The sequence below is a fragment of the Opisthocomus hoazin genome, chromosome 5 (genome assembly GCF_030867145.1).
Source record: "Opisthocomus hoazin isolate bOpiHoa1 chromosome 5, bOpiHoa1.hap1, whole genome shotgun sequence".
Taxonomy (NCBI): Eukaryota; Metazoa; Chordata; class Aves; order Opisthocomiformes; family Opisthocomidae; genus Opisthocomus; species Opisthocomus hoazin.
In genome coordinates this window covers 35,695,469-35,714,285 of record NC_134418.1, presented here as the reverse complement: position 1 = coordinate 35,714,285, position 18,817 = coordinate 35,695,469, and the positions used below count along the sequence as shown (strand labels likewise).

Here is an 18,817-nt window from a genome sequence, read left to right as displayed (position 1 = left end):
AATCAATCCATAAAAATCATATTAAAGGATTAGGCAACAAACATTTGTGTGTTGATGTGCATAAGAAATTCTTCACTCACAGACTGCTGACCTTACATTCTTACGAGGATCTTTTGTGTCATAACAAAGTGTTCACTGTCAACAGTAATTCTTGCGCTTCGTGCATCTGTTGACAAAGTCTGAACAGGAAGCTTTTCTACAGGTAAAACCTACAAATGCTGTGCTTGTACAGGGGCTTCGTACAAAGCATGAGGTAGGACTCAGACATTTTGGTGAACAGCAAAGTACTGATCTTGGTATTTATGCTACAAACAAACTATGAAACAAACACTACACATTTACTTCAGAAGACTGATAGTATACACACTAGCTTCAGGAACTAAACAGCTATCCTTGCACATCCATACCTCTGTAACCATAGATATTCTTTAGGCACAGACACCCTTGTAACCACAAGTACACAGAGCAACTCATGAGCGTACAAGGGAGTGCTTATATTATGTCAACAATCCTTTATTGATGAATTAAACTTACTCTGCACACATCTTTATAAAAATCCACTATTTCAGGTGTCTGCAACACTGAAATCTTTCCTGTGCACAATCCATGCATGAGCATAACCCAGCAGGACCATGAAATTTTGGCTTATGATGCAAAATTCCCAGCTGAGCTTTTACAGCACTGGTGCTATTCTGGTCTGCATTTAATGCATACCTGTACATGCTCAAGGTGAAGAGTTTAACCCTTTTTGCCTGTCAGAATGGCATGCCCAACAGAAGCCACCTGTGTTAGTAGAGAGCTCAAAGCAAAGAGATTTAATAGAGGCCCAGGAGAAACACTTTCTCTCTGCAACTGGCTGAGCAATTCCCAACAGTGCAAGTCCAGGGAGGAACTGGGTACAAAGCTGCCCCACAACTGCTCTTTAGGCTACCACTACTCTGACAGATAAGGAAAAAATCAAATTAGCTCACTGCAAGCAGGACTGCATTCTCTGCCTTCTTTCTCTCAAATCATGCAGGGTTACTGCTGCCCTGGCTGGATTGAAATCCCTGCAGAAACACATGGGGTAGCAAGGTCTGCAGTATCTTCAGCAGGGACAAAGTGTCTTTTGTATTTTATCTTCCCTGGCCCTTCTGTCTGCTTTAAAAAAAAAAAAATAAATCTATACTGTGATTTCTGTTTGCTGGCATGTCCAGGTGTTTCTTTGCTCACAGAAGTTGCATCGCTTCATGTTAAAGCTGTCTGCAGATATCCATCATTTTGCATGCCATAAATTTACTTTTCACCTGTATTTAAACTACATGTACTCAGATACAGAAGTTACATCAATTTAATTAGAACTGATGTTAAGAAGGGTTGACTTCATACAAATTGCCAACCAGAAATTCTGTTTTCAGTCTTTTGTAGATAATTTCCTAGCAAGGCCCTCGCAAAAAAGTCCTGCACAATGGTAATGAAATTTACTGCAAGAAGATGGAAACAACAAATATAGGAAAATAACAGTGGCTCACATCTGTGGGTAAAAAGAAGTGCTTGTGGCTTCCCCAGCTCCAGAGCTTGCCCTGCTATCCCTCATCTATCAACCCCAAGAGCATCTTTTACTATTCATAGAATAGTTTACATCGGAAAGGACTCCTGGAGATCATTCAGTCCAAATCCCAGCTCTGAGCAGGTCCAGTTAGATCAGGCTGCTCAGGGACTTGTCCAGAAAGTAAGAGATTCAGTATTAAAGCACTGGGTAAACCATGAAATATATCAAGGGAATCACGTAGACATTAATTAAAGTTAATGTATGGAGCCTGAAGAGAGGCACTAAGTTTGATTCTGGTTCCCAGCCTCACATACCACAGACCCCACTCCTACCTTAGGCCACAGGTGCTGAAACTAAGAGCTTTATATTCTACACATAGAATTAATAAATCAGGAAGGGTAACAATCACAGCCACCCCTGCACAGCACAGGGTGGTTTCACTAACAATTGCTTATGCATTTTGGGAAATGCACTTTAAACACAGCTCTTATTAGCCTAAAAGTAAAGAGATCAGGTCCCAGTCTGATGCAAACCAGTACTTGCTAGCTAACACCAGCTGGCAAACTGCCTCACAATTTGATTTTGTCAAGGAAATGCTTTCTCAGGGAGAAAATCTTGCACCTTCTACTGAAATGCAAGACACAAGTGGATTATACCAGACACTGCCTGGTTTATACTGAATTATTGCTAGCATATTTATTTAAGTCTTACTGAAAAACAAAGGACAGAGTACAGGGTAACAAGCCATCAGTCACGTCGGACACGCACACTGTTTCCACAGAATTACTCATCTCTGTGAGGTCTGACACTCATTAAAGGATTTTTCCTAATTCACGCACAGATGCCTTGTAAATAAATGGCAACTATTCCTATGACTAAGTAGCTACTTCGTAGGTATTTTGACATAAGTGCTCATGGAGTTTCCAATAATGCCATCTTCAAAACAAAAAGTACGTACTTCCCCTCCTTTCGCTTGTTTTTCAGGAAACCGCATTTTCAGACTTCCTGTAGCTGACACAGCCTGGGTAAGTCAGGTTGTGTTGTGTCACAGCGCACAGCATATAGCAGAATTTGAGCTTCCCACAGTGATGCACCACAATGCATCAGGTGAGAAAGTCAGACTAGAAAATGAAGAGGAGTTTTGATTTGTTTCATTTTTTTCCCTCCTAGCTTGATTTACGGTTAAGCAAACTGGCTGCCAAAGGAAATAGGAAAGGGATGCTCTGAGCTTAACTGTGTGATTAGCACATTACATATTTCTAGGAGTTAATATACAAAGCTAAATCCAAAAGATGGATTTGGGCATCTCTCTCTCTCTGGTAACACCAACTGCCTTCAAGCCCCAACCTACCTAATCCTAATCCTGCAGATCTCTAGATTTTCATCAGCAATAAATTCTTAAATCCCAAGTCACTAATTTTCTCAGCTCCTTTTTTCTTCTGATGGGATTTTCAGGCTAACTTTTCTTCTGCCTACTGCACTTGTAAGCCTTGCTCCAGAAAACACATTGGCTGTGATCACTGGATAAGATCTAGCCCCAGAAGACTTTCAAAAAGACTGCTTGGCAGCAGGTAGGTAGAGCAGGCATCCCCAGCATAGTCAACAGCCGTATTCATACATTTTCCATATCCCAAAAGACTGATGATAGGGGAAGAAAAGTATAAACATCAGGATGAAAGAAGAAAGACGAGGTGAGCAATCTGTATTTCAAATGTTCACTGGAGCAAGGAGGTGGTGTCTCCCTCCAGACAGCTAAGTGTCCTGGACACCAGACCAGAGAACCACTATATCTCTTTAGCTTCCCAAATGCTTGATTAAGAACAGTAGAACAATCTCCAAAAGAACAAACCAAGAGCAACTCACATTCCCCAATAATCTGTAGGTGAAGATTCTATAAACCAACATCACTCCATGTTCCTGAATCCGTAAGCAATCCTGCAATCTGATCTGTTCATCCTACCTTAACAGCCAAAGCCTACTCATTACCACGCAAATGCAACTTTAAACAATTATTTTATTGCAAATAATTTTAGCAGAAGCATCCAACAGATTCATCCCATTATTAGAGACAGCTTGAGACAGTGAACTAATCATTATCCCAGAGTGCTGAGGGGGAAGACAGCAAATCTAACCTTCACAGAATTTAATCACCTGGAATACCAATTTACAATTAAAAGCTTTGAGAATCATCTCCTGACAGCCATTTTCCTACCTTTCATGCAATAACGATATATCACATTATACACATACTCAAATTATTATCTCACTCATCTACAGATTTATATGCTCATCAGTACTGTTTTCTCCCTAGAAGGGGTGACAAACAAGGGAGACAATTCAGAATCCTTGCACACTTAGAGTTTGATGCCCAGACAATTAGAGTGTTAGGCAATACAGGGCGTTGTGATGAAGGGATTATTGTCAGATACCACAAAGTCAGCTTTCATTTATCTGCATATTCCATGCTTATTAATTACTCTACTGTAAAAATCACCTCAGAGTGTCCGAGGTCAGTGCTGTTTCAACACTCAGATTCTACACCTGGAATAGATGCTCTCCACCTGGTCATTAATTGCTCTCTCTCTACTGGTTAATAACACTACTTATGTGGGCCTTGTCTTCCACACACCAGTAAAGTTGTTCCACTTCTTTTCGTATCCTTATATTTGCCAAAAAGCCACCCATGCAAGTTGAAGCTTTCGCTACACCCATGTACTATACAGCTTTATAGCTATTAAACAGGCTACATCCATTGCTCTGCACTTTTCACTAACACGCACAGTGAGGAACAAATAATCTTCTCTTTCACTTCGGAATCCTTTGGTTCAACACTCGAAAAAAAATGGAATTCCTTGTAAAATCTAGAGCATGAAGGTCAAATGCAATGCAAGGAAAACTGAGCTTTTCTTCTGTTTGTGTAGCTATCTGCTGCGTAAAGCCAGAATTCTCGACCAGAGCTGGAAACCCTGTTGTGGCAGAAGCAATACAGCTTCCAGACTAGTTCAGTCCTGCTTGGGTCTACCCTGTCGTGTTCATGGATTCCTCCAGAGCGAAAGACTCAAAACTCCTTTGTGCAGATACTCAGCCTGGACTGACACAGCGAGAGAAGAGAGGTAAGTGCTCTCCTCTTTCCCTCCACTCAGACAGCCACTCACTCCGTTCTTACCTTGCTCCTCCCTTCCCCACATATTTCTCCAAAGTAACTGCTGGGATATATAGCAGAATTTTGTTTAAATCTTTCTAACACCATGACTCTCAGAATGACTTAGGCAGCAAAAGTATTAAGCCTTCATGCTTTAGGAGGAGACAGTATACAGTCTTGCTTTGCTATATGATTTATTTGAACAGTAGCAGACCTGGAAAAAATTTAAAAAGGAAACATGGGCAGGTGTTATACACAAAGATACTTCAAAAAATTTATAGTACAATATTAAAAAAATATGGCAAATCACGTATTTGTCTTTTTATAAGGACTCAGTCTTGTACATTTCCGCACCCGTGTTTCACTGGCCTCAAACCGATAGCCACAAGCATAATCATGGGCATTACAGTTTGCCATGCAGGATATGCTTCAAAATTCCAGAATTAGCCTGAAACACTACAGCTCCATTTCTTTCAGCACATGAAATATTAGCACGCAAGCTGCTTGTAGCACTGAATAAAATGCATAAGGCACTTGGCTTTTGTTAACAATGCTTATTTTGGATACGCAACTCAAGCAATGGTTTGGATCTAAATTCATAGTAATCCTCAGTACAAAACTAGGCTTAAAAAAGTTACTGCAGTCCAGATGCTAAAATAAAGCCTTCAGGAACAGCTCTGATTAGCTGGTGGGGTGTAAGTGCTCTGTCCTTGGAATAGCTTGGCAAGGAATTGTCGGAATTCCTCCCTCCTCTTTCCTGGGGGGAGCGGATGCTGTAACAGCTCCCAAAGGGATGACACTCCCTTCCTTTCGCCTGCTCATCTCCCTGCGGGGAAGGGTCTGGATTCACTACACAGGACAACAAGGGGAAGAGGGAATGTAATCCTCGCTCTTCACTGGACGTGGACACAATCCGAGCTGAAATTATTGACTTGTAATGTTGCCACAAAAGGAACCCCTTAAATTTTTGCTGCATTATAAGGCTTATGCAATGGCTGTTATTGAAGTGCATGGGGCCTTCAGTGCTCCACGAAGCCAAAGGTTTGAGAGGAGTCAAACATACATCCCCATCTTCCACTACAAAATCACTTTTTAAGGGCAAAGCATATCAGCACTGGCAGAAATCCACATCTGTAAATAACCAAAATAGATCATGAAAAACCCTGAAAAGCTATCCACCTTGTGGATTGCAGAGTTTGGGGGGTGTGTAATAGCTTTTTGTTGAACAAGTTAGGAACTTCTCCCTTCCTTCTGCCCTGCACGTCACGGACTTTCATCATCCCGTGATGGCTGCTATCATCTTTTTCTTTTGGCACCCACTGTTTTAGGTATTGGAACTTGAAGTATGCTTTACCCAAAGCTTTGGCATCAGCGCTGTAACCTCAGAACAGAGATGATGAACTGAAAGCACATAACAAGGAGCACTTGTACAGCTTTATCTTGTTCTGACACCACACAGACAAAGCCTGACAGTACCGGTCTTCTCAGGCTAATCAGTACAACTGTTGGCTCAAGTCCACAGGCATTTGCTCATACAAGCAACCTCACAGGGTCACACACCACAGGCTACGCATTAGGGTCCTTTGATTACAGTGCTGCATTCACCTCTACACTGTACCTCTCAGAGGATACAGGAGAACTAGAAAAGATTAGAGAAAAAGGCAACGTGGAAAGTAACAGATAGAGGACAACTTCTGGACAAGAAGAAACTAAATAAATTGGGACATGCCAGCTGGCTAAGAGAGGACAGAATCAATATCTAGAAAATAATGAATGGAATTATGTTGTAAAAAAGGGAATTATTTACTATATCTAATAAACAAAACCAGGGAGCCTGTTTTTAAACTGGCAGCAATTTAGGAACAAAGGGAAGTGCTTTTTCATATAGCAATTACAGAATGGAACTCAGTGCCCACAGGGGCTGGTGGAGACAAAGAAGCACATAGGTTCAAATGGACATCAGAGAAATGACTGACACATACGGCCAGCAGAAGCTATCAAGCACAACGATCTGAATGCAAACGTCAGACGAGGAAGCTGCTATACAACTCTCTGTCAGAAGGCGAAAAGATACAGCAGGGGCAAGATAATTTCAAATATATACCCCTTTTCTCAGGCCTTTTCCCAATCCTTCTCTCACCGGAATCTGCTGGAGACAGGATACTTCGTCACAACAACCTTTGATCTACTCTAGTGGGTTAGCTGCTCTGTTCTCAGAAATTTCACTATTTGAGTAAGACTCCTGCTGAATTTTACAGACAATTGAATCATTTTCAACATTTATTGTTACAGTGAACAAAAGAACACCTTCCTTCTTTCACGATTTCTTGTTCTCTACAGACGATCTCCAAGTACAAAACCAACTCCCTCTGTACGATTCATATTCAAGAAAATATTACGGAGACCAAAGAAAGCCTCTTGAATATTATTCTGGTTTCACATATCAACAACGAAGATAAAGGACTATACTGAAAACTTCCTATGTGATCCAGTGAGCCCTACATCCTCCTCAGTAGAGTTAGGTTGCAGTTTCAGTGTAGTAACCCATTACAGATAATTCAGTGTAACATCTTTGATGCTTCTCATGGCCAGGCAGCTACTTAGTGACACAGCTGCATGAAGTTCACTGCAATCCTCCAAGTTTGTGATGAATTATTTTATTTGAATATGGCATGTTCCTTTTGTTTACCTGCTGTTTGGTCTCATGATGCAACCTGACATTCTTCAATCACTTCACAGTACTTGTAGCATACCCAGAGGCTTTGTAACCCACAGGAGATTGTGGTTTTAACAAATTTGTACAGCCAACACTTGGTGAATTATTCTTGCACACATTTAAAAAAAAAAATTAAATAGCAAACCAGGTTGCAGGTTTCTCCCTTCCACTCCACTGATATCCTTGTAGCCAAAAATCAAAACAGAGGGAGGCCAATACACTGCAGCTGGTTAAAGAGGAGGCTGAGCGTCCAGCAATGGAACACAGCTGCCTGCCACATGGCAAACACCCTGGTACCAGTGATGCACTACACTCAGGGTCAAATTAATTGCCACTGTAGGTCTTCTTGTGATTATTTGCTACTCAATGCTTTGTCCCACTGTCCCCCTAGAGAATTTTTGAGTCAACATTGGAAAAAAGGCACTAATCATGAATAATGCAATTCTAATTACAGTATTTGAAACATTCAGCTCAAACATATGTTCTCACTGTTTCCTTCAGCTTGCTGTTAAGGCAGTCCCATGCATGTCACCACATGGACACACTGTAGTGGAAATGAAGTGATCAGCACAAGTATAAAGATCAGAAATCACTCCAAATTCCTCTGTTTTCAAGGAACGCTTTAGTTCAGTGATTAAAACCTCTTGAGTGCTTGGATTGTGTGAACACCTGTGAGCGCACTCTGGAAGAAAAGGTATTCGCTTGCTTATTTATTTGAAAGCTCTAGCTACATACCAGTCAAAGGAATTTTATTTGATTTTCAAAACAGAGGTGAGATGACATTTTTCGGCCAAAAAGTGAAGCTCCAGTGTAAAATCAGCACCCACGGTTTCACCTTTAAATTTCCTACTGCTCTGCTTTTGTAGGTAGCTGTACTAATACCCCCACACCCCTGTGTATCTAGGAAGTCTGCATACTTAAGCTGTAAAAAAAGAGAATTAGGATTTTCAGCATTTCAGGCTGCCCTCACAACCTCAGATCTGCCCTTACACAGCACATTTGCATTACTTTTTCCACAAATGTAAATTACTCAGTAATAAAAATAGTGTTCACAAAAAGCCTTTGCCCCTCTTTGACAGTCACTTCCAGGCAACTTTCTACCTAAAGCTCATTTTGATTCTGGATCTATTTTTCAAAAATGTCAAGAGCTTTTTTCAAACAGGCAAGAGAGGTCCTCAACTCTCTCCAACATTTGTATCCCTGCTTGGAAAATAAATAAATAAGTTGTGACATGGCAGAGAACTAGCCAGGAAAATATCAGCCCAAAAGAGACAAGTTTTGGAAAGCTGAAAACAAAGGATTACAATAGGAATGCTTATATAATCTTAATTATAGAGGATGCTTCTTCCATAACCACAATGGCATACACATGGCCTACAATTGCATATGTTAGAGAGAACAGTAGCTTTTCTAGTGGCTTCTCCCTCTGCTTAGCTCCCTCTTACCCCAGCTAAGAGGGCAAAATAAATTAATTTGCATCCCCTCCCCCAAAACTGAAAAGGTTAACTCTAATTCTACGGTGAGATGAAAGAGTTATCGCTACTACAGAAGGATATAAATCTAAATAACCCTCACACTCAGTAAATCAATAGGATTTTTCTGGTTGCATAAGAACTGCCGCACAGTGTTTGCATAGGGAAACAATCAATATGAATGTCATCCAAATACGGAACCGACAACAGCAGGGAATGTGATCTAAGAGAGAGGATGGGGGGAGGGAAGGGGGCTACACAAGAGGAGAAAAGGAAAGCATCGAAGGTGTTGGAGTCGGAAAAACCCTTCCAAGTTTTAGTGCCTCAGCAACCTCCATTCATACCTTCAGAAATGTCAGAAATCAGGAAATATTACTTCGGGTTGCATGCTTCTGTCCTGGCCTATCAAATACGCAGAGTAGTAACAGCAAATTACTGGAAACTGCACTTTGAACTTAGCCACTGGCAAGGATCCCAGTCAAACAGAAATGTAAAAGTTCCTTTCCTCCATGGGGCCTCTTGTATGGGGGTGTCCCCATAGACGTTCAATAGCTGGTTGCAACAGGTTGGAATGAGGCCCTGAGCCAGAAAAACAAGCCCTGACCAGTATTATTTCCTGCTGCCTATGTTGTTTATTAAAAAGATATTTTGGCACATCAACTCCCAGCTTTGTTGTGCTATATTAGAGGATCGAGGCCCATCGAGGAAAAACTGGCACAATTTTCACAAACTGTTTACTCCTCCTTTTCTTCCAGCGTCCTGCTTCATGCTTCCCTGCATGCAAGACTATAGGTATAACATAAAGATATACTTCAAGAAAAAGTAGAAACAGTCAGACTGGTTGCTGAGCAAAGACTCTCTATTTCCTGAGAACAGAAAAGTAATTAGCCTTTAAACCTTATCAATATTTCTAGCATAGACAGAAGACACAACATTTTTCTACACACCAGACTTTTACAACATGGTATTAAAAAAAATAAAAATCCTACAACAGAGTGTTCAGGAACAGTAACTTAATGTTATTAACAACCTAGAGACTGCCCAGTGAGTGCAGAAAGGCATTGTAGATTTCCCCCTTCCGGAGGTGAAATGATCAAAAGATTGACCTCTTTACAGTCTGTTATATTTCTGTCTAAGAAAACCCAATTTGCACAAGCAAATAAACTAGCTCATTATAAAACTAAGAGGTCAACCTGAGTCAGATAAACTCAAAAGTCAGACAGCTGAAGAAACAAACTTTTATTTAAGCCACAGCACAGGTGAGCCTAGGAGGAAACAGTAAATCCCCATAGAGCCACAGCTTCCACATTGGGCAGTTGAGAGTGCGACGAATGGAGATGTGGGCAGAGATTATTTTGCAATTTTCTAAAGGCACACAGCTCACCACAGGTTTAATCAGAAACAACAGATCCCAGCCTTGTATTTGAAGGGGAAAAAAAAGCAAAGAGAAAAATCAAACATTGTAGTCACAGTGCAGCAAGTCAGATGTTATTGCTCACACCTCACCATGTTTCTTGGCCCTACACATCATAGTGTGTAATCAGTTTCTTGCCCTTTTTTGTTTTTTTTAAAGAGATCAAGATTTCTTCTCATTCCCTCCCCTCCAGGAAAACAAACAAATACTGCTCTGCTTTTGGAGATTCAAAAGGAAAATTAAAAAAAAAAAAAAAGAAAAGGCAAGAAAAGGACTATGGGAAGGATCACAGCATTTGCCAGATATTCAGTTTCTCCATTTACATGTCTACTTTAGTCTTTTTGCCTGCCTTGTAATTGACATCAACTTCTGCCCTAGCTATATCTACGCATACTCCTCCCCACCATCATCCTGAACTTCTATCTAATCACTCCTCCTGCATATACTGGCCTAGTAAGCAATACACTAGTCAGGTCTATAGCTCCTAAGCACAGGTTCTATTTTTCCCTTGCTGATGAAAGGAAAAAACCTTACCACATCAGGACTAGTGAGGAGGAATGATTAAAAAAAGAAAAACAAAAAGCCTTATTATCGTACCAAGCATCATGAAAGTAATTTTTTTCCCAGTAAGTTTAAATATAACCTTCCTGGTGGGCAATCAATAATGTTTTGTCCATTTTATAAGATTGGTATGCATCTCATTTTCAAAAAGAAAGAAACTTGGACGAGAAAATAATACACTGAACCTCGCAGATGTTTCTATAGAGGTTCCACATCAATAAATCCTGCTTCCAACGACATTTGAAAGGCCCATATCCAGACCTTAGGAAAATAAAAGAGTGTTTATGACAACTTCTGCCTGTTACGGTACGTCATAAGAACAGCGCCATTTATGCTGTACTCCAAGCCTCTCTCGTTTTGTTCTGGGCTTTTTTCTGCCCCCCTTCCCCTCTCCCCCCGGACCTACAATGGAGGCTGCTACAAGAGAGATTTACCCCATTGCACTGTCTTCTACAAAAACCTAATAGTCATTGTTTAACACAAAATTTGCCAGAAATTCAGTGGGAGAAAGTATGTTACTGTGTATCAAAGCGTAGTCTAATTTGGGTCTAAAAATAAATCTGTTTCTTCTGCACTTGCAAACTCAACACATGGAAAAGAAAAAATTAGCAATTGAACCACCACAGATGTTTCTCTAGAAAAAGCATTCAATCCCCAGTCTATGACACTAAATGTTATTCCATGACACCGGTGCAAACAAAACAATGTCATACATCAGAATAAGGCGAAATATTTTGTAATGCTGGTACAGTAGAGGACAGAAAAGTTTAGACATTTCATAAATAAATAAATAAATGGTTTGAGGCATTTACTGGTCTTCTTGAATGCAAGAAACATGCCACAGCTGGCAGTAACATGCCTAGTCTCAGGTGTTAGCTGTGCTAGTGCCTGGTTTCCCTGATTCCTCTACATACATGTGCTTCAAGTACAATGAGGAACTACAATTTGGAGCGTGCTACCTGTGTGCAATACAAAATCTTTGATACAGTATGCAGTTATGGCATTTAATAGGCTTTTCATTTCACTGAGTGCTGTCTCGTGCATAGAGTTTTGCTAATAATTTTCACATCACATACCAGCAAATTGTATTTCATGCTGTATTCGTAAGAAGGGCTCTAAATAGTTAATGCTAGCTTGGGGTTTGCTTGTTTTTAAGCTATACTACTAGTTTGCATTAAATAACATGGATTTATTGACAATAAACCTATAAAGCAAAAACTGAAAACTGAGGTATTCCTACAGTGCTCAATTATGTATCTCATGAATCAGACCTGGAGCTGCACATGAGCAGGTTAATTGGAAGGAGTAAGCAGGAGTTCAGTGAAGCTGAGATTTACTAAAACAAGTTTTAAAGTTTTACCCACCTTCTGCACTGCTTGGACTTCATGGATCACTGAATTTATCCTGGGGAGTAACGTTAGATGTCAACACAAATTCCACCGGTTACCTCACTACAACACACAGTAGTTGGGAAGTTACAGCTGACGCATCATCAGATGAGAAAATCCACTGAAATCAGGAGCAAGATTTGGTCTAGAGGATGAAAGAAGAAACAAAATTACAACAGAAGAAAAGAAAAAGGAGAGTTAGGCTACTATCAGAAACTGTTATTAAACATTTTTCATTATTAATAATATCAGGGTACTGAATTGGCACTTTCATAATGGAGACTGTACTATGTGCAGCATGCAAGCACTTAACTGGTTTTGAGGTTTTTTCCCCTCACTTTTTCTCCCTCTAAAAAAAAAAAACAAAACCAAAGTCATGCTGAGATTAAAAAGACAGAGCAGAGCAGGTAAGCAATATTCAGTCAAGGGCTTGATAGAAGTTGCTCTGTCACCGTCGTCTTCTTATATTCTCCCCCCTGCCCAGCTCAGACTTGGGAGGACTCATTTGTTAATACTACCTTAGCTTTCCCCCCTTTTTATTTATAGCACTGCTTATTCTATTGTTGTATTTTAGAAGATTTACCAGATTAAGGTTTCCTTGCCCACCACAACATTTCGTTTCCTACCATCAAAACCAGGTTTAACTCCATGTAAAAATATGCCTATTGCCTGTGTACTTTTTTTTAGTTGTGTTTAAGCACTATGTATATATCTTACTTGTCCCCTAATTTCCTGAATATGATATATATTTCCTCACTGAAGTCACATGGCAACACAGGCCTACACTGCAGCTACAGCAGCTTTGCTTTATCCTGTCCGAGGAATCAAGTTACCAGGAATGTCGATGGACTTCCAAGGAGGAGTGGGTTGGGGGAAAAAGACAAATATATTTAGTAAATTTTTACCAGAGAATAAATGCTGCCCTGAGACAAACACTTCAGTATGCAGCTGATTCTGTTTTTATAGACAACGAAAGAAAAAAAAAAAATGGAAAGGTGGTTTTGTCTGAAAATTTCCATTCTTTGAACACACTATCTAGTATTAGAGTTGATTGAGAATTTCTCCAAAGCAAATATGCAAGAGCCATCCTAAATGCTGGAAAACTGTACATAGTAACAGCACGGATCATGCCACAAATGACTGTTGGCTTCCCAGTTATTTCACTTTTCATGCAAGGTTGAGAGATCAAATTCTGTTCTTAGTTGTACTGGTAAGCAGGTAATGAGCACTATAACACCACCGAGCTTGCTAGGGCTAACCTCCGATCTATAAAGGGGAACAGGAGACACCGATTCCCTTTCGGAAGGCAACATTCTCTTCTCCGGCACCTAAGCAGGCTCTGCATGCTATGAATCATGCCAAGAGGAATGGAACAAGAATACAGTCAAAAGGAAAAATAACTGGGGGGTGGTGGGGGGTGGGGGGAATGTACAAAAATCACAGCTGATACCATTTCTCCCATACACTAATACCTTGAGGAGTTCAAAGGTTTTCCATGCCTATGGCATTTGGCAATTATAATCGCACAGTAAAATACCTAAGGTTAATGAGTAACCTCTAAAGGAAGTTACTTCACATAATGACAGCAATTTCTCTGAACTAAATGTTAATAATCAGGCCTGTAATACGGTGAGAAGGAAATAGTGGGCAATTGGCAAATGGAACTCTGTTACCTAGTAACAAGTCCTTGAGGTATGAGCCCAAAAAATTTGAGCAGGCAAAACATTTCCAGGCAAGGCAGAGCAGCCTGACAAACAGAAAACATTTTGTAAAACCAGCAACTGTCCATGACATGGAAAGTGGAAGCAGATGCAGCAAATTATTTCGTTAACAGGCAGTATGAGGTAGAATTAGCTAATGGCAAAGTAAGGGAAGCACTGTCACGTAATCAGCAGCAAGAGCAGGGCAACAGCATCCACATTACTCTGCACGAGCCACCAAGCAGCAGCGCAGGGCTTCAGCAGTGCTTAAGACAAATGGGAATCCTATTCCTTACGCTTACATTGTTCATACTTAACTCTCCTGCTCCTGTGTCCTTTTCCTGCCCACCAGGCGATAAGCAGGGAGCCCTGCCGTAACTTCAGGCACAGTATGTGCAAGCTGTGTGCAGGGCTCCCAGTGAGCCAGTAATGCTGCTGAGTCAGCAAAAACGCATCTAGCTACCAGGCTAGAGAAACTGTTGCAGAAAGGGTTTCGACACCTTCATTATACATGGGGTAATACGTCCTCTGATCCTCAGGGGTTATTGTAGTTTGCGCTGAGGAAGAGCGTCAGGATGATTGCCACACAAACGCACAAAACAGGATTTCCCAAATGATCCTTTACAGCAACAAACATACTGTCAAAGTTGTCCTACAAATCCATCTCCTTTCAGTCACAGCTTAGGAAACCACATATCCTCCTCGTTCTCCATCTCATAAAATCCTTTTGACAGGTACAGGAACGGCACAAGAAAAAAATTAAAACCTTGTCAACCTCCGTGCATTTTTTTGTGATAAGCAAATCGCATATTTTATCTGTAAAGCTGGACAAACCAGCTCTTCTCAGAACATTAGCAAATCCCACATAAGCCACAACTGAAAAACATTTACTACAGCAGCCTTGCCCTCCCAAATGCAGCCCTTCTCCTGTTCTTTATGCTCAAAAGCGTGTCCAGAACCATGCAAAGGCTTGCATGTGTATATTCGCTTACCACTTTTTCTCAATAGCACCGATTCAAGCATCACGAACAAACAACAGGACAGCGAAAGATGCCTCATTCAATCATACCTCATAACACACCGGGCATTTACTTCCAGAAGAAGCAAATTTTAACTGTACTTCTTAAAAAGAAACCATGTATCTATGTAATAGTCTCGTTTTCAGTCCCTAGGTCCTAGGCTGGTATTTTTCTCCTAACATTTCCTGGGAATGAAAGTCTGTCTGGAGTTACTGACCAGGTTGATACACCTATATGTAACTCTTGCTGCTGCCAGTGATAATTTCTAGAAAAAGCTGTGTGATAATGTTATTATTGCCAAAGTCTCTGCGCAGAAGCAAACATAAGACTTTTTGTTTTGTAAGAGGGGGAAAAAAAAATCCTGACTGAAATTGTTCATTGATTTACAACTAATGAGTGTGGCCAGTTTGGTTATTTGCTTGTTTTAGTAAAATCTAATCAAAAAAGGACTCACCACATTTTCTTGGTGAAAGAAAATCCTGTTCCCGATTTTCTCGTTATCTTAAAAACAAACAAGGAAATTTGATTTCAAGATGTGATGTCAATGCAAAAGTAAATTTGATTTTTAAAATTCACAAAGGCCAGGAAATTTGCAGTTAACCTTGGTTCTAACCTGTGAGCAAACCCAGCATTTTCATCTCATGATCACAGTTCTGGATACTGTAAGACACTGTTCTGTGCTCTTATATTTGCAAAAATTCAGATCCAAGATAATCCCTGCATGAGATGACTCCAGGAAAAGAAGCCACAGTGAAGACAACATATCAGCTGGGGAACTGGGGAAAGACGGGACCATTCTTGCTTGGGTCATACACCATAGGTGACAGCATCCCCTGGCTCCCCTCAACTTCACTTCTTTCAGCAGAACTTGCAAAAGAAAGATTTACTTAACTTGAAGATAGATCATGCCCTATAGCCTAAAGTTAGCAATAAGGCAGAGCTAAATATGTAAATAATCCTGATAGTGAAAACGGGGGATCAATTTGAATTTCAAGTCCCTCTGTAAGAACATTTCTCAGGAGGAAATTGCTGGTTCACTTTCAAGTCCTGCACTTACTGCACATGCCCTTAATCAACCTGGTCTAATTTCACTAGCTTGAAATACTTAAATCAGCTATGTCTCCTCTTTGTCTTATTTGGAATCAGAAGAGAGCTAGATAGACGTGACAAAAGAAAACCATTCTCAGCAAAAGTCACATAGTCTTTTTAAACTATCAGATCTTGTTGTAGACATACAAAGAAAAGAAGGAAGATTGATTTTAGCAGAACTTTATGTTCTTACTAGTTCTCACTATCAGAAGGAGAATACACTTGCTCATTTACACACAAAACCATATCCCTAAATCATAAGGCTATAAGCACAACTATACGGATTGCTAAAAAATGTGGGCCAAGTCTCATACTAGGGCAGCAATGTTGCTTCTAACACTGAAGCAGGTTCCCTTCATTATTTAATCCTATGTCAACAAGCCATATCACATACATGAGCGGGATGTTATTTGATGAACAAAAACCACTAAGGAATACACAAGCACACAGGTAAAGCATCAGCTATAAAACCAGAGAATGATACATAAAGAATTACAGATTTGGCATTTGCCATGTTGAGGTACCTGACTCCAGGAACAGAGAAGCTGACTGCTTTCCAGGAACAGCCAAGTATCCATCTTCGCCCCCTTTACGGCACCTGGAAACGGCAGCAAACAGAGCCACAAAGCGTTCTAACTTGTTCTGACAGAAGCCAATACTCAGCATTGCACATTTTGGATATTTGCCTTCAAGGAAAGCAAGGGAACGGGCAAGAATCAGGTGAGCCTCATACGGCCCATGAGCAAGCAGCCTACTTCATGTGCCAGGGCTGCATGGAGGCATCTGGCAGCAGGGCTAGATTGGCACCGGGGCAACCCAGCAATCAGAGTCTGTGCCCGTGAAAGGCGGCAAGGCAGCAGGAGCTCCTTAAGCCAATGCCAATAGGTCATCCTGGGACACGGCCACATACGCAGCTTTGCTCCTTTCCATAATGGCCGGAACAACGAAGCTCCCGTGGAGCTGCTGGCAACGCCACCTGCGAGCCATTTCTGGAATGCGGGCTCTGAGGTGCGAGGTTTCTAGCCGGAGGCATCTGGCAACATCTCGGCTTTGGCAAGCAGCTTGCAAGGTCAGGAAAGCTGGCTGCCCCTCACCTAGAGTCTTACCCAGGGCAGACCGAAGTAGCTGGGGAGCCCTGGCTGCAGATCGTCTCTTTTTCCACAGTTGAATTCACAAGATGCGTAGCCATTCAGAAAAGGAAAATGAGGTCATCTACTGTTATTTATTTTTTTAACAATAACCAAAGGCTGCTGCTAAAAACCTTTCCTCCCTCTACCATGTGCCCTCAGAAGACTTCACCCTGGAGGCTGACAATAAAGATGTTTGAAACAAACTAGACGCTGGACTCATCATCTGCACCTCAGCCTGATCCTGCCTGTGCGCGTACTGCTTTTGCAGTAGAAAAACTCTTATCAACAACCAATCTCAAGTGACTCATTTTACACTTGCACTAGGGAGATCAGAAGGAAGCCTCGTGACTTATAATCCATAGTTAAAACTGCAAGAGCATAAAGACAAGTTATCTGACAAAATGAAAGTTAAATAAATACAGGTGCCTTGCGGTTGCTACTTGCTGATCTGGCAACTGTTGTTAGTCATTTCATCAGAAGGCACATCTGCAAGGATCTGAGAGTCAAAAGCTTTGATTGTCTGCCCTTTATGTTGTCTGGCTCCTCTTCACTCATTCTCAAGAGCCAATGAAGGCTCAGAGTAGTGACAGAAACCTATCCAAGCCATGCTGTTCTGCAGATGTTTAAAAGATAAATGCACAAACTGTGAAGGAGCTCACACAATACATGGCAAATGTTTTGATTAACTGTCCTAACTGGAAGTCATAGACTCTAGGCTCTCCTAGCGTGTGTTTTGGCTTTTAAGAAAGGAAGTTTGTAATGGGGTTTTCTGCAAGTGTCTGTCATTCTGAGATAGTTTAGAGCCAGGCTGAGCCCACTGCTCTGCAACGGGAGAAGGCAGCACTGTCGTGGAACAGATGTGGCTGCGCCACAGAGAGAAGCAGGAATCAGATCCCTGTCAGGGAGCCAGCATGAGGACCACAGGAAGCTGCGTCCACCACTGGGCTCAAGTTGCTTCAGTCTGCCCAGTGGCCTGGATATGGGGGTCAGGCATGCATCCCTCGGTTTGGCCCTTTGGGAATTACAAGCGGAAAGAACCACAGGGAACCAGCGGAGCGTGAGGCAGCACACGGGACTTTCTTCACAGCACACTGGGGATTGGAGTGTTGCAGGAAGTCAAGCGCATGAGGGTTACTTCTTCTCAGCCTTAAAATCCAGGACAATACCAACTACAAAGGTTCTTGTGCCAAAAGAGAGAAACCAGAATCACGTCCGTAAAATATCTTCACAAGTCCGGCAGTGAAACCGCCCCATGCAGCGAGTGGCTTGCACCAGGGATAAGACTGCATCCATGCGTGGAACTTCAGACACTTGCTGCTGAACTCATGTCTCTCAAATTTCCTGTAGTGAACAATATAGGACAGCCCAAGAGACACACTAAGTACTGCAAGGGGCGTTGGCACAAACGGACAGAAACCAAAAGAAATTCAAATTCAAGGCTGAAGCGCTTTCCTTACCTCATCCCATTGTACTCCGTTATTTCAGCACATAATTGCTAACATCCTTCATTGATCTGAAATTCCTGTGGATACAATAAGACCAGCCACGGATGGATGCTAGCCTTCACTCTGAGTTTACATGCCTTTGTTACGGCCCCTAGGCTCAAAATGCATAAAGCTTTCAAAGTGTCAGTGACCTAAATACATTTCTGAAAG

General features: G+C 41.3%; 1 long non-coding RNA gene across 1 annotated transcript in view; it reads right to left on the bottom strand.

Moving 5' to 3' along the window:
• The window catches only part of LOC142361548 (uncharacterized), a 90,113-nt gene extending 77,760 nt beyond the window's left edge, over positions 1-12,353 (bottom strand). The window contains exon 1 of the long non-coding RNA XR_012764163.1: positions 12,201-12,353. This is a non-coding gene — a long non-coding RNA (uncharacterized LOC142361548). The remainder of the gene's footprint in view (positions 1-12,200) is intronic.
• Positions 12,354-18,817: the final 6,464 nt, after the last annotated feature.